The 16,628-nt window shown below is 43.1% G+C and overlaps 1 protein-coding gene across 4 annotated transcripts in view; it reads left to right on the top strand.

The window, feature by feature from the left end:
- The window catches only part of NHSL1 (NHS like 1), a 265,999-nt gene that overhangs the window by 114,482 nt on the left and 134,889 nt on the right, over window positions 1-16,628 (top strand). The gene's annotated exons all lie outside the window — the stretch shown is intronic.

Below are 16,628 nucleotides of genomic sequence, written 5' to 3'. Positions count from 1 at the left end.
GCAGGTGGTTAGGTTACTTGGTTGAGTCTCCTGTAACTAAGAAGCCTGCCTTCATCCTTGGAGGGCTTGTAGCCCAGGTATTCTGGCTGCACCATTGGGAGTGTGGATGAGCTTGAAGGTATAAATGTATTAGTTATGCGGACAAATGAACATTTAAGGTGAAGCTAAGGTTAAGAGTACATATTAGTAACTTAAGGATAAATAATCTTACAAGAATGTTGTAATTAGTTCTAAAGAAAACAACAGACTATCAAAAAGGCAGGAACTTCAGTCAAACTATATGTAAATTAAATCATATCAACTAAATTTACTCTCTGCTTTCTGGTTTTTGCTACAGAATCACAAAAAACAACCCCCCCCCCCAAAAAAAAATCTACTGTAGAAGCCTTATTGAACTCTGGTGAACCCTTCTATTTTTAGGCTGCTCATAATTCAGGAATCCATGGCTCAATTCACTTGAATTGTGGTAGACCTAACCAACCAACTTGGAGGCTAATATATCTTTATGGTTTTTTTGAGGGAAAGGAGCAAAATTGGAGTTCAAACAGGAACTCAGTTATAACCTTAACTGTGGAATGGTTACTGTCGCTGCAGGAAAGAAAATCCCTTATGTATGACTTACTGTTCTGAAACATATTAACCCCCACCCAAAAAACCCAAACAGAACAAAACCAAAAAATCCCCACAAACAAACCTGACCCTTTGAAATATATAGAATACGTATATGGCAGAGTTAAATTATCAGCCTGGGCATAGTCTTTTGAAAACACAAGAAGATGGAATATTTTCTGTACCAGCAAAATGTAATTAGAATGTACTCTCTCGAATCTTCCCAGTATTTCTCCTACATTTGCCACAGCAGCCTCCATTTTGGCACTTTACCTCTATGGAGCAGATGGTTTCCTCAGGCACTGCTCTCCTGATCAGCCTGTAGCATATGAGAGGGAGCAAAGAGCCGTGAATTAAGTGTACTTGCCCGTACACTCAAAATGATGAAGATGCTGAGAACAAGAGGGCAGCTTTTGGGAGGATACTCAGAAGTTGCTGAGGCCAAACGCAATAGCGTGGTGGGAGGGAGAGTGAGTGAGGAAAGGGAACTGTACTCTGAGAAATGGGTCACTGACTTGTTAAATAGAATGGTCACAATTCTCCCAGTGCATGAGCTGAAATCATGAGAAACATTCGTTCCCTGTAATAAGGGTGTGAGGAAGTATGCCCCTCCACCAATTCCCCGTATACGTTAAACCCCCATTCCCTACACACACTATGTAGCATGTCCATTAGTCATGGTACAAGGAGCTATGCTTGCAAATTGGCAGGTCTGATTTCATTATTACTAATATAAACCTTGTTCCCCTGCTGGAAGACAACACAGCCAGTCTTGGTAATGTATTTTGCCTGATTAACTGCACCTGCTGACCATCCCCAGAGAAAAACAAAAGGTTGCACCCCCAGTGATATAAACAGCAGATCATTTCTGGTATATCCCTGCAGACTGATCCCTTCATATACACTCCTTCCCCTGCCTGTATATTTGTTGTGTAAATTCTCTTATTTTCCTAGCCCTTTTGTTTTTATTTTAGACATTGTGCTCAATGGTGGATAGGGAATGGTGGCTTTATACTATACATCCAATGAATACTAGAGTTTTATGTTGTCTTTTGAGATCTGAAATGTGCTGGTACAGAGCTGTGGTTTCCACAGCCTTCTCTGTATTGTTTCCTTGTTTTCCCCTGTTGTGGGGAAATCAGCTGAAGAACTGGGGCAGGGGTGGAGCTGAGAGACAGCCTGAAACCCCAGAATAGCCAGTAATCTGGTGGTAAGGGATGTGGGTTATCCAGGATCAAGTACCCGGTCTGCCTGATTTGATGAAGGGACTTGAATCTGGGTTTCCCACATCCTAGGTGAGTGCCCCAACCACAAGGCTATTGTCTCTCTGTCCGGGCACTCCCAGACTGCTGTAAGGGAACTGACTGCTGGATCCTGTATCTTTTAAGCCTCTGTAGTCTGAACAGAGTCCAGGCTCTTCCCCTGTGTTGGGGTCTCTAGGCATCCTCTTAGGGTGCAGATCCTCTAGCACTCCCTCCTGAGAGCTTAGACCCCACAGTCCAGAACTGATCCCTCAGGTGCTCCCACACCTTAAACACAACCTCTCCCAGAGTTCCAGCTTTGGGTGCATTCTGGGTCCTCCAGTTAACTCTTTAAGGGCATGGGCTACGGGTAATTCATAGCACATGCAAACAGAGTTTGCACATGATCCTAACACCATTGTTCTTTATTTAACAGCATGAAAGATACACAGATCTGTATAAAATAATAAACCTACATGCATCCCTGCCTCAGTTTCCTCACAACTTTTGAACATTCTTTGGACCAGGGTCAGAATCCTCTGTGGCACAAGGGGGTGGTCAGGATCTTCTTCTGCAGTGCATGGCTTGTCTTCCCAGCCGTTGACTTCTCTCTCTCTCTCCCCCAAGTCAGCTTGCTTTGACGTCAGTTGGTCCTGCAGCTAACCTGGCCCCTCTGCTATGAAACATGCCAGTCCCTTCCCCTCTCCTATCCAGAACTTCCTCGGTGGCTCTGAGTTTTCCCCGACCCACCCAGCCTCAGTAGTTTTTAAAGGCGAGCATCAAAACCTCGGTGTTTTTGTCCTGCCTTTTTGGATTTTCCACTCTCCAAACAGCAGCTATTACAGGCAAGCTGGAGAAAACTGGTGGTTCTGGCTTCAGCTGATAGGTGAAAATATAGATCTATATCCATATCTATATATATATATCTATCCATCCCTTCATTTTCAGTTTTTATTTAATATTTCCCATGAATTTATCCGTGTTTATTACCACAAAACAGGTGAAAATCAGTGCAAAAAACTATTAATAATTTTTCTGGGTAAATAGGGTTTATTCTGGTGGATGGAAAGACGGGCAAAAAGTATTCAATAGATTAATGCTTTGAATTCTGTTCATCAGTATGGTTTGCTGCAGAACTGAAAACAACCTCTGAGTTTAAGAAAATAATATATCTCTAATCCCCAAATAATAATACAGACTAATACATAGCCTTACTTCAACAGGCATCTTTGCATATACATACAGGCTAATGTATTCTCATAATACATGTATCTCATGTAAGGTATTGTATATTCCTAATAAAACAACTAAATTTGTGTATTTGACTGATCCAAAAGTAGGGTGAAAATCAGAAAAAAATGAATAATACCTTTTGTAAAACCTGGGAATTTTTCCATAAAAATCGATTTTAACTGAAAACGAAGGGGCTTATATATTTTACCAGTGCTGCTGATGTAAAGTCAGGACTTGAGTCACATTTAATAATAGTGCTATGCACTTACATAGCACTTCTCATCCAAAGATCTCCAACTGCTTTAGATAACCTTAATTCAGCCATACCACTCTACCCCGTAGGATAAGTATTACTAGGCCCGTTTTACAGATGTGTGAAAATGAGGCCCAGAGGAGTCAAGTGGCTTGCCAAACGTGACACAGACAGATTCAGTAGTAGAGCAGGAAATGAAACAGTAAATGTGATTCCCAGTTGCCTGCTCTTACAGAGGGGCAGCTATCTCCTTTTGCTCAGCAGGTGGCAACACAACTTAGTTTGACTCCTTCCATCTGGCCTTCTCTGGCTAATTTAGATGTCCAGCATATCCTGTAGTTTGTAGTGCTGATAAGAAACACAGATAAGTTTCTAGGCAGACTTCATTTTGCTTCGGTCTATGAGAAGGGCAACAAATGTATCAGACTAGTCGGTCGTGTCAAAATGGAAATAGAAAACCCCCTTCACCTCCCGTTTAAGCATAGGCACTCCGCACACTGAAGGCTGGGTTTCAGTTGAGTTATTTCTTATTCTATGGGTTATCAATCTGGAGAGTCACACAGGTACAGGATGGTTATAACCTTTTTTTTATGGGTAGATAGGAGTGTGTTGGGTGGGAGGAGGATGGCAGGGGAATTGAAACTAATTACAAAAGTCTGTAAAAGTTGAGAATCACTGCCTTATTCCACTCCACACACGGTAAGGGGCTAACTTGTTTTCATATCTCAGTGAGGACAAGGCCTACACAGAAAGGTTTTGTTTTGAACTTTTAAGGAGTTTTGTGGGGTTTGCGTCCCATGGTTCCATATCATTAGAGAGCTACATGGCTAAAACCCTGTACAATGCTCAAAAATATTGTGGTTAATTGTTTCTGGACTGCAGAGTTGAACATTAATTGCCATAGGAAAGCTATGTCTCAATAATTGGGTATCATCTTCTGATGCTCTCATTCATTTGTCCTCTTTAGTCCAGAAGGGAAACAAGTTTTTTGTTTTTGTTTTGTATGTTTTTTTTCAGTGTGACATTTACTAAAAGATAATTGCAGTGTGTGTCCACCATGCGTATTAATGTGCATCTCAGGGAAGCTACCGGTTCTTTTTGAACCACAGATGGCCTGACTATGTTAAATCCTAGTTATTAGAATGTGTGCTGTTTGGTATTTCTTCTTAAATGTAAACAAAGTAACCTGATCCTGCCAGGCACACTTCCCTTTTCATGCACCTGGCCCTTTTAAGTGTGATTTGCCTTCTAGACAGTAAATAAAATGGAAGCAGAATAATTCCATGTTTTTCCTGCCTTACTTGATCCTGACATCCCTATTTTCCTTTTTAACACCATTATTATCAGCACTATTGTTGTTGTTGTTTCGTTTTATTATAGTAAAATACTGAGTTACCCTGGAACAGGAACCCATTGATTTCTGATGCAAAGTACTATTTAAGTGGAAGTAAATGTGATGAAGGTTTTTGTCTCTGAGAACAGGTGGTCCTCTTCTTAGTGTTTTCCAACATGCCTGAGGTGGCACGTGACCAGGATTCATCACTAAGTTTAAGATTTAGTCATGGGTAGTTTTAGTAAAAGTCATGGACAGGTCATGGGCAATAAACACAAATTCACAGCCTGTGACCTGTCCATGACTTTTACTATAAATACCCCTGACTAAATCTTAGCTGCTCTGGGGGGGGCCTTGGGGACTGCTGCTCCGACAGCCTCTGGAGTGGCTCCCAGGCTGCCTGAGCAGCAGCGGTCCCGGGAGTCACTCGAGCAGCAGCTGGTGTGGCAAGCCCCAGGGCCGCACCGTTGCTGATGCTGCGGAAGTCCAGGAGATCCTGGAAAGTCACGGAATCCATGACAGACCACGCGTGACCTCACAGCCTTATTCATCACTGAATTTGGTCCACTGGTTGGTTCTTTAGCTTCTCCGGCTTGGAGTAAAGTTGTAAGCATCACTAATACAGTTCAGTTGTGTCAATTAACCAGGTGTAATTTGATACTGAAGTTCTTGCCAAGCAATAATTTTAAATTAAAAAAAAGTTTCTTACAGCAGTGTCTTGATAATCTTTTGTTTTTCTGCACCACTTCCATTATGGTGATTTCTTACCTAAAGAAAACAAAACACATTTCTCCCTCCACCTCTTTGTTTCCCCCTACCCGTCATCAGAAACCCTTCATTAACTATTTTAGTATAGTGTCCTCTTTGTCCTCATGGTAAATCCTTTGTCTTTTGTCCTTCCTCTTTGTATCACTTCTGTGGCTAAGGAATTCCTGAACACATTTGGAAAAGTTGGTAATAGATTCCTTCCTTGACATTCAGCAAGTCATAGAAGATTTTGCCCTTTGTGGCCCCCTTAACAAGTCAAACAAAAGATAACCTTAAATACTTGACAATTCTGGGTTGCAATAAACTCAGTCTCCATAGTATTAGTTCTTAATTTCTTTCCAATAATAGCAAAGTGAGATCTGTGCAAATGCACCTACTGCAGAGATGTAAATAACTTTGAAAAATTAATATTAATTTAGGATTCTGCTTTTGGTGAGCTTCAGTTAAATAAATGATTGAGATTTGGCATCTGATTTCAGATTAAATGTTTAGTGTATATAATTGGGTGCTACTTACAGGTGAGATGGTGCTTTAGGGTAATTTTCAGAAAAGACTAGATGCATTGAGAAACCAATTTCAACTTTAGAGTGTTGCCACAAGTGTTTTAAGCATTTAAAAATTTTTATGTCTATTAATTTAAATGTTCACAGTTGTGGGAAATTATGTGGGGGAAGACCATAGTTATTTAATGACAATAGATGTTGAGATTCAAAATGTTAGTTTTATAAATACTGTCAACATCATATATAAAAATTTGTAAAGTAAATGTATTTCCATCAAACTCTAATACGTTCTCAAACACCATTTTTCTTTGCCTACCTGTAAATTTCTGTTATCACTGATGGGAATATTGGTTTGTTGGATTGTATGTGTATGGTGAAACCAATGTTTCCTGACATTTACCAATTAAAAATCTAATCCTCCCAAACCTTCTTACAAGTAAGGCTGACACATTTCTGTTCACTAGGCTCCTGGTGACCAAGTGCACTGTGGAGGGAACACATTGGATCTTTGTGGGAGATGGTTTAAGGTGCTAGTTTAACCAGTGAAGCAATGGAGCAGTGTTAAAAATAGAGGTGACTGGATAGAACATCCTCCTATGAAAGGATATCTGAATAAGAAAAAGGGAATATAATATAAAAGCCAAAGTAGTGGCAATCTTTGTTTCATTTTTTTGGAAACAGTGGTGTACTTTTAAATATACTTTTAGAATTCAAAGGATATTGGTTACTAGATTACAATCATTTTAAGGTTGGTCAACTTTTGGTTCTGTAAAAAACACTGTTTTCCCTCCCAAGAAAATCCTAGAAAGTGAATGAGTTCAGATATACACAAGTAACTCCATTATGTGCTTGAACTAACTTTCATGTCTGTGAATGCTTTTTGTTGTTAGTGATTAAAAAAGCAAGAATTCTTTGAAAGCGTGTTGTTTATGGCTGTGGATATTACTTTGTACATTTGTGAAATAATGAAACAGTATGATGGATGTTTTCAAAAGTTGTCTTGAAAATGATGGCCCCAGTCCTGTACTTATATATGTGAGTAGTTTCATTACACACTTGAGAAGTCCTGCTGAACTTAAAGTTCCTTATATGCATAACTGTTTGCAGGGTCTACTTTTTGGTTTACTTGTGTAGTAAATATTTAGCTATCTGAGATATTATCAGCAATCACTGTGATTCTTTACCAGGCATATTTTCAATTGGAAATGTCGTCACTTAAAAAAAATGAGTTAATTAGTTTCAAAACACCTCCTCCAAGGTCCCACACCCAATTTTGTAGTTTTATAATCACATTGTTCTATTTTTTTAAATGCTATTTTTCCTCTATACTTTTGTGGAAAGAACCACACAAAACGGAAAATTGTATCTAGTGAACCTGATTAGATATAAAGTGCTATCAAAAGTGAAAAGTAAACAGAAAATATAGGGAAAATATTTTTCTCTAATATTTCAGCTACAATAAGATTGTGTTACTCGTCACAATAGTTGATGATATAATTTTAGATAGAAGTGTGATTTTTAAATGAATGGTATGACTTTAAATGTGGACTGCCTGTAGCTGACCTTTTTTCCTGGTATTGGTGAAGTGAACATTTTTGTGCTGGCATCTCTGTCTTGCTTTTCTTGATAATAGACCAGCCCAGAGAGTGACAATTCTGTTTTGCAACTTGGTAGTTCTCGTGTCTGGATGCACTTTGTAGCCCAGTAACAGCTGAAGCATGATAGAATGCAGATGTAGTAGGAATAGTCCAAATTCAGATCCTAGGCGATTTTGAATTTGACAGCACTGATTTATGGGATTAGTAATGTATTTTTAGGAAAATGGGGCAACTTGGAACAAATGTTTCCAGAGCCAGAAGTGAGATTTTAATTGCGTTTTCTCTTTGTAATAATCTTTTAAAAAAGAAAAATGTAAAGGTCTTCTTTTCCCCCAAAATGTTCATAATGTCCTTTTTGTTTACTATTTATAATAATCCTTTGGGAAGGATGAAATTTTGGTTTTCTTAATAAACTTTTTTTCTCTGTCCTTTTTTTTTTTATTATTATTATAAGGGTAGCTTAACAGTTCTGGGCTGTAGATATTGATTTAAATTTTTTAATAGAACAAAATAATGGTGGAGCATTTGGTGGTTGTCATCAGGGACTTGCATGCAATGATTCCAATGACTTTGCACACAGAAAAAGAATGAAAGACACACTTTGACTTCCCAAAATCCCTTTTATTTTTAAAAAAATACCTTCATCCAAGTAAAGAATGGATAACAACCGTTGGAAAGGCAGATCCAAAAAAGAAATGTGGGCAATTTAAGAATGGTTGTTCATGGATTGCATTATCGAGCCTGCCCACTTAGCACTTCACTAGAAATAATGCCTTCATGAGGAAGAGCAGTGGCAGATAGAGTTACCTCCCATTCTTTTCCATTTCTGTGATAAAAATTGTGGAATATGTGCGTGTGCAGCATTTCATACTCATAGCTGCCAGGTTTGTGCAATTGTACCTGTGTGACATTTTATACAATTAGTTTAATGAGCCAATTTGCATTTTTGCAAGTAAATTCCATGTAACCATAAACTTCAGCACCTTGTGAGGTAGAGAACTATGACTCTCCCTTTTTTACAGATGGGGAACTAAGACATAGAGACACTGAGTGACTTGCCCAAGGTGACTCAATGACAAACCCAGAGGAAGTCTGTGATGGAGCAGGGAATTGAACCAAGATCTTCCAAGTCAGGCTAGCATCCTTATCCCTGGACTAGCCTTCCTCTCATATCAGCAAAAAGAAAAGGAGGACTTATGGCACCTAAGAGACTAACCAATTTATTTGAGCAGAAGCTTTTGTGAGCTACAGCTCACTTCATCGGATGCATTCAGTGGAAAATACAGTGGGGAGATTTATATACACAGGGAACATGAAACAATGGGTGTTACTGTACACACTGTAACGAGAGTGATCAGGTAAGGTGAGCTGTTACCAGCGGGGGGGGGGAGGGGGAACCTTTTGTAGTGATAATCAAGGTGGGCCATTTCAAGCAGTTGACAAGAACGTCTGAGGAACAGCGGGGGCGGGGATAAATATGGGGAAATAGTTTTACTTTGTGTAATGACCCATCCACTCCCAGTCTTTATTCAAGCCTAAGGTAATTGTATCCTGTTTGCAAATTAATTCCAATTCAGCAGTCTCTCATTGGAGTCTGTTTTTGAAGTTTTTCCTGCTGGTAATAGCTCACCTTACCTGATCGCTCTCGTTACAGTGTGTATAACACCCATTGTTTCATGTCCTCTGTGTATATAAATCTCCCCACTGTATTTTCCACTGCATGTATCCGATGAAGTGAGCTGTAGCTCACGAAAGCTTATGTTCAAATAAATCTGTTAGTCTCTAAGGTACCAAAAGTCCTCCTTTTCTTTTTGCAGATACAGACTAACATGGCTGCTACGCTGAAACGTCTCATATCAGTTTCCCTCACGTCCTCATTCACCCCATTCTACCTGTCCCAGGCCCCCCATTCAGCCTCCTTAGCTGTTGCCCACCCATTGCCTACTTTGGAGTCTCAGCCCTTGACCAGGCACACAGAGCAGGCACAACATAGAATCATAGAATATCAGGGTTGGAAGGGACCCCTGAAGGTCATCTAGTCCAACCCCCTGCTCGAAGCAGGACCAATTCCCAGTTAAATCATCCCAGCCAGGGCTTTGTCAAGCCTGACCTTAAAAACCTCTAAGGAAGGAGATTCTACCACCTCCCTAGGTAACGCATTCCAGTGTTTCACCACCCTCCTAGTGAAAAAGGTTTTCCTAATATCCAATCTAAACCTCCCCCACTGCAACTTGAGACCATTACTCCTCGTTCTGTCATCTGCTACCATTGAGAACAGTCTAGAGCCATCCTCTTTGGAACCCCCTTTCAGGTAGTTGAAAGCAGCTATCAAATCCCCCCTCATTCCTCTCTTCTGCAGGCTAAACAATCTCAGCTCCCTCAGCCTCTCCTCATAAGTCATGTGTTCTAGACCCCTAATCATTTTTGTTGCCCTTCGCTGGACTCTCTCCAATTTATCCACATCCTCCTTGTAGTGTGGGGCCCAAAACTGGACACAGTACTCCAGATGAGGCCTCACCAATGTCGAATAGAGGGGGACGATCACGTCCCTCGATCTGCTTGCTATGCCCCTACTTATACATCCCAAAATGCCATTGGCCTTCTTGGCAACAAGGGCACACTGCTGACTCATATCCAGCTTCTCGTCCACTGTCACCCCTAGGTCCTTTTCCGCAGAACTGCTGCCTAGCCATTCGGTCCCTAGTCTGTAGCGGTGCATTGGATTCTTCCATCCTAAGTGCAGGACCCTGCACTTATCCTTATTGAACCTCATCAGATTTCTTTTGGCCCAATCCTCCAATTTGTCTAGGGCCCTCTGTATCCTATCCCTCCCCTCCAGCGTATCTACCACTCCTCCCAGTTTAGTATCATCCGCAAATTTGCTGAGAGTGCAATCCATACCATCCTCCAGATCATTTATGAAGTTATTGAACAAAACCGGCCCCAGGACCGACCCTTGGGGCACTCCACTTGATACCGGCTGCCAACAGCACCTCTACTGGCTAGAGTTGGAAACTGCAGTCCTTTCTTACAGCCCGTCTGGATGCCAGAAGATCCAGTTGGATTGCGGGAATGCATGGAAGGGCTGCAAGTGCATGAGTGCCCTACAAGACGTTAGACAGTCTTCTTAAAAAGGCTGGATTTATTTCTTCCTCTGAGACAGTGTTTTTGGCAGAAGTGTTCTCCAAGTGCATAATAAAAAGGGAGAAATCCCCCCTTTCTACTTTGTCATGTGCTATTGTGTGGCTTGGTGACCACTGAGCATACTTCAGAGAAAGCTGGAGAGGAGTGAAGAAAGGAACATCTTTCTTATTTGGATGAAGCATATGCAAGATATTCTTAGTATCTGCATTTGTTGCTCAGACTAAGTTAAGAGGGATGGCTTGAACATTTAAAAAAAAATTAATAGACTCTAGAGATGGAAAATACCTGTTAGGCTTTGTAATCCATCTCCCTGCCAGTGCAGGATTGTTCCCAACAGTGCATTGAATAATGGTTTGTCCAGCTGAGTTTAAAATATGCCAAGTGATGGGACTTCTGCTGCTTCCTCTGGAAATTATTCCAAAGATAAAGCATCTACTTTGCCGAGAATTGTTTTCCTATTGTTCAGTCTACATTTTTCTCTTCTTAAATACCCCTTTGTCAAGTTATATTTATTTCAGGTTTCAGAGTAGCAGCCGTGTTAGTCTGTATCCACAAAAAGCACAGGAGTACTTGTGGCATCTTGGAGACTAACACATCTATTAGAGCATAAGCTTTCGTGGGCTACAGCCCACTTCATCGGATGCATAGAATGGAACATATAGTAAGAAGAGATAGATATCTGTATGTGTATGTATATATCTATATATATAAGTTCGAAGTTTCCATACAAACTGTGAGAGGCTAATTAGTTAAGATGAGCTATTATCAGCAGGAGAAAAAAACTTTTGTAGTGATAATCAAGATGGCCCATTTAGACAGTTGACAAGAAGGTGTGAGAATACGTAATTTAGGGAAATAGATTCAATATGTGTAATGACCCAGCCACTCCCAGTCTCTATTCAAACCCAAGTTATTGGTATCTAGTTTGCATATTAATTCAAGCTCAGCAGTTTCTCGTTGGAGTCTGAAGCTTTTCTCTTGCAAAATTGCCACCCTTAAATCTTTTACTGAGTGGCTAGAGAGGTTGAAGTGTTCTCCTACCAATTTTTGAATGTTGTGATTCCTGATGTCAGATTTGTGTCCATTTATTCTTTTGCGTAGAGACTGTCCGGTTTGGCCAATGTACGTGGGTAGATGTGCAGGTGAATGAGCCCCTGATGGCGTGGCTAATGTGATTAGGTCCTATGATGGTGTCACTTGAATAAATATTTGGACAGAGTTTGCATCGGGCTTTGTTGCAAGGATAGGTTCCTGGGTTAGTGTTTTTGTTGTGTGGTTGCTGGAGAGTATTTGCTTCAGGTTGGGGGGCTGTCTGTAAGCGAGGACTGGTCTGTCTCCCAAGATCTGTGAGAGTGAGGGATCATTTTTCAGGATAGGTTGTAAATCTTTGATGATGCGTTGGAGAGGTTTTAGATGGGGGCTGAAGGTGATGGCTAGTGGTGTTCTGTTATTTTCTTTGTTGGGCCTGTCCTGTAGCAGGTGACTTCTGGGTACTCTTCTGGCTCTGTCAATCTGTTTTTTCACTTCAGCAGGTGGGTATTGTAGTTTTAAGAATGCTTGATAGAGATCTTGTAGGTGTTTGTCTCTGCCTGAGGGATTGGAGCAAATGCAGTTGTATCTTAAGCTTGGCTGTAGACAGTGGATCATGTGGTGTGTCCTGGATGGAAGCTGGAGGCATGTAGGTAAGTATAGCGGTCAGTAGTGAAGTGAAAAAACAGAGATGGTTTTATCCTGCTCATGGCAGGCTGATGCACAGCTGGGTGCCTCAGAACAGGCAACTATACAGGGGTGGAGCAGTTTCTAATTTGCTGTTTCTTCCTCTTGCACCATTCAGGGCTGTTATGGCTGCTTCTCTCTTTGCTTTCTGTTGCTTTGGCTTTCTGCCTAACTGCAGCAGTGCATCAAGTGAAGAGGAGAAGGAGGCCAGTGGAAGCCTTTCCATCTATACTGCCAGGATAGGATCACTCCCACCTACACTGAAACTTGTATGCTGAGCGAGGGGAGGAGAGAACACAGGGAAAAAGCAGACATGATCTGTCTCCCCAACTAGGACTTCCCTTTCACTACTCACTCTGGGCAAACTTCCGACCCACTTCCCTGGGGATTCTCTATCTCTCTAGAAACTCCCTCATCTTCCTTCCCAGTTCCTTTCTTTGCTGGAAACTCTCCATCTTCTCCTCTGAGAGTGTCCATCTCTCCCAACCCAGCTAGGGATTTCCCCACCCTCCCTCCAATGATAGCTGGAAGTGGGAGCCAGTCCAGTGTAGTGGGTGCATAGAAGCTGGTGTGCCATATTCTCAAAGCAGATGCATGAGTTCTGAAGATGGTTGGATCATTCCTTGCAGAGGGGTCTCTGAAATCCTCAAATCACTACTGCATGATATGAAGCCTTTGCATGTGCAGCCTCAAAATGGCATTGGCCTTTTTTCCTAGTGTATCACATTACAAAGTTATGTCAAATTTGCATGTCTAATTTCTGTGTCAGCTTTACTGCTTCCCAGGTCTCTCCATCCGACTGCATATCTGTGATTCTCCCCCGCACTCCCACCCACAGATGTACAAAGCTGCATTTTTTTCAAGTTAAATATTATTCTGGGTTTTTTTTCTGCTCAAGTTTTAAATCTTTCTCTAGGACCACTTGCATTATTTTGCAGTACTCACTAGAGTTCACAGCTGCTCCCAATTTAGAATCCCCTGTGAATTTCATTAATGTTCTGTTTATTTCTCCTTCCAGGTAATTAATGAATAGATTTACCAAGACTGGACTTAACACTGATCCTTGTGGCATCCAACTAAGTGCCTCCCCCAGTTTAATAGGTTGCTGTCTGTCATATAGATTTGTTCACGATTGGAGCTCTTTCCAAATAATCAAAATAGCAAACAATGCAAATACTTTTAAAACAGCAGTTAAAGCAATCAAAAGAATATTTTTTTCTTAATTTCATTTCTCAGATATTTCAAGGTTTGAACATGTTCTAGGTCTGCATTCTTCCCATTAGGTTAAGCCAGTGGTGCACAAACTTTTTCCAGTTGCTCTCCCTGCCTACCAGTAAAGAATCTGTCTGCACTGGCCCTCCATTACTATGCAGCCAGGGCTTCCTGGGGACAGAACTGGGGATGGGGGAGGAACTGGGGCTAGAGGCGGACCAGGGGGTAGAGTGGGACTGGGGGTGGATCTGGCCTGGAGGAGGCTCTGGTCTGAGTGTGGAGCAGGGATGGAAGTGTAGTACGCTCTCCCTGCCCCCGTAGGTGCAGCCTGGGCCTGGCCATGCCCTCCCCCCGAACTTTCCTCAGTACCACCCTAGCGAGGCACGCTCCAAGGTTTAGGGTTAAGCTAAGTGAGCTCTGTCTCTCAATCGTGGATGCACCACCATAAGGTCTACCCCACTTTTCTGCTAGAGCACTTGACTCCAAAGTTGTAACCCACTGACATAACTTGTGTACAGTAGAACCTCAGAGTTACTAACACCAGAATTACGAACTGACTGGTCAACCACACACCTCATTTGGAACTGGAAGTACACAAATACAGTACAGTGCTGTATTCAATGTATATTACTAAAAAAATAAAGGGAAGGTTTTAAAAAAGATTTGACCAGGTAAGGAAACTGTTTCTGTGCTTGTTTCATCTAAATTAAAGTGGTTAAAAGCAGCATTTTTCTTCCGCATAGTAAAACTTTTAAGATGTATTAGGTCAATGTTCAGTTGTGAACTTTTGAAAGAACACTGATAAAGTTTAGTTCAGAGTTACAAATATTTCAGCGTTACGAACAACCTCCATTGCCAGTGTGTAACTTGAGGTTCTACTCTGTATGGTAACACACATTAAACAACAATCAGATAAGAGCAGGGGTGAAAATAAGTCTAGTGACTTACTGGTACGGGCTGGGCTGGGGCTGGCTCTGGCCCCCGGAAGGGGCGGGGCCTTGGGCGGAAGGGGCGGGGCTGGGGGTCAGAGTCAGCCCTGGCCCACCCTGTACCAGCAAGTGCCTCCTTCTCCCTCCCCGGGGTAACAGCGACAGCTGGGGGCTCTGGCAGTGGTTTAAAGGGCCCGGGGCAGTAGCAGCGGCCAGAGCCCTGGGCCCTTTAAATCGTCCCCGGAGCCCTACTGCCACTTCTCCAGGGCTCCGGCAGCAGGGCTCCGGGGATGGGGCTCCGGCCACCACTACCACCCCAGGCCCTTTAAATCATTCCCAGAGCCTGCTGGAGCCCTAGGGAAGCGGCGGGGAGCTCTGGGGACGATTTAAAGGGCCAAGGGCTCAACCGCCACTACTGCTCCAGGCCCTTTAAATTGCCGTCCCAGCCCCGCCACCGCTACCCCAGGGCTCTAGCAGCAGGGCTCTGGCAGCAATTTAAAGGGCCGGGGGCTCCAGCCGCAGGCCCTTTAAATTGCTCCTGGGGAAGCCGATTCACCCCGGTACGGCGCACCGGCTCTTGCTGGTACGCCGTACCGGCTTACTTTCACCTCTGGATAGGAGCTAAGCATGGCTAATAAGACTCTGCATACTATTAGCACTGCTTTGACTGTGGTCTTAACTGCTGTTTTCAAGGTGTCTGCACCATTTGCTATGTTGATGCTTTGGGAGAAGTTCTAGAAAATGATTTGTGTATGCATGTGCTTCTGTGTTTCACGGTGGGGTGTGGATTGCAGGAGCTCTATATGCTTGTAAATAATAAAGTTAGAGCTGCATTTCCCAGTTATAGAATGAGGTCATTTACCCTGAACTCTTCCTTGCTCCCTACTGCATAGGGTTCTTTACTATCTAAAGGTCCATCTGCACCATAAACGAAGGTGTGATTGCAATATGGGTAAGCATGCCCACACTAGATTTTTATCTAGCTGGTGCGGGTAATAATAGCAAGGAAGACGTGGCAGCATAAGTCCCAGCACGGACCAACAACTTGAGTATGTACCCAGGTCCCCAATGGGCTTGTACTGGGTAGGGTTGTACTGAATTGGGCGAGACAGTCCGAAAACGCAGAGTTCTGGTCCTGGGCTTGAATCACTCCAGAACAGGCACCAACCTCTTTCCAGGGGTAAGCGGGGGGAAGGCTCATGTAGGCCTTAGTCCACCTCTTGCCACAAGGCCATGCCCCCTGCTCTCCCTCTCCCCCTAAGACCCTGCTACCAAGCCAGAAGCCGGAGCTGAGCAGTAGTAAGAGCTGCTCAGGGAGCGCCGGACCCTCCACCTGTAATGGGTGGCGTGCCCCAGGGTCGGGGACATGGGCTGGGGGCTGCTCTCGGGCCCTGCTCTCAGGCCCCTGCCCAGGGCAGGTGGAGGGTCCAGTGCTTCCCACAGCAGCTCAGACTCCCTGGGCAGCTCTTATCTTAGCCCAGCTCCAGCATCCTGCCTGGCCAGGGGTCGAGGATTCAGTGGAAGAGGAGGAGCAGGGGCTGGGTTACGGAGGGGATGGGGCTCCTACATGTGTCCTGCTTTATGCCTTTTGAAAAGATGGTCACCCTTGTACTGCGGTGGCTACCCCATGCTGAAGTCTGTGCCACCATGTCCTCACTACCACCATTACCCACACCAGCTAAATGAAAGCCAGCGTGGGTATGCCTACCTGCATTGCAGTATCACACCTTCGTTTGTAATGTAGGTATACCCTTAGGTTCTGGTTTGCATGCTGTAGGGCATAGTGCTAAGTGTACCATGTTTAGTCCTACTGAAATATCAGTGGGACCACACCTGCTGGTAAGAACAATACCTGGTAGTAAATGTTTTCAGAATCAGACCCTTACAAAGGGTCAACACATGTCCAGTCCCTGAGCTCAGGGACTTCTCTCTTGGGGGCACAGAGGGGACACACAGTGCTCCAAAGGAAGGCAAGGCCATGGCTCTATCCCCTACCCACAGGCCTCTGGAGTAGGACCAATGCACAAGGGATAGTGCTGAATCCCTGGAAGTGAGGTAGCAGTGGGCATGGCATGCTCCCGCTGTGTGG

The sequence above is a fragment of the Lepidochelys olivacea genome (genome assembly GCF_965140295.1).
Source record: "Lepidochelys olivacea isolate rLepOli2 genome assembly, chromosome: 3".
Taxonomy (NCBI): Eukaryota; Metazoa; Chordata; order Testudines; family Cheloniidae; genus Lepidochelys; species Lepidochelys olivacea.
Note: the sequence above shows the minus strand (reverse complement) of the source record. Positions and strands in the feature narration are given on the sequence as shown.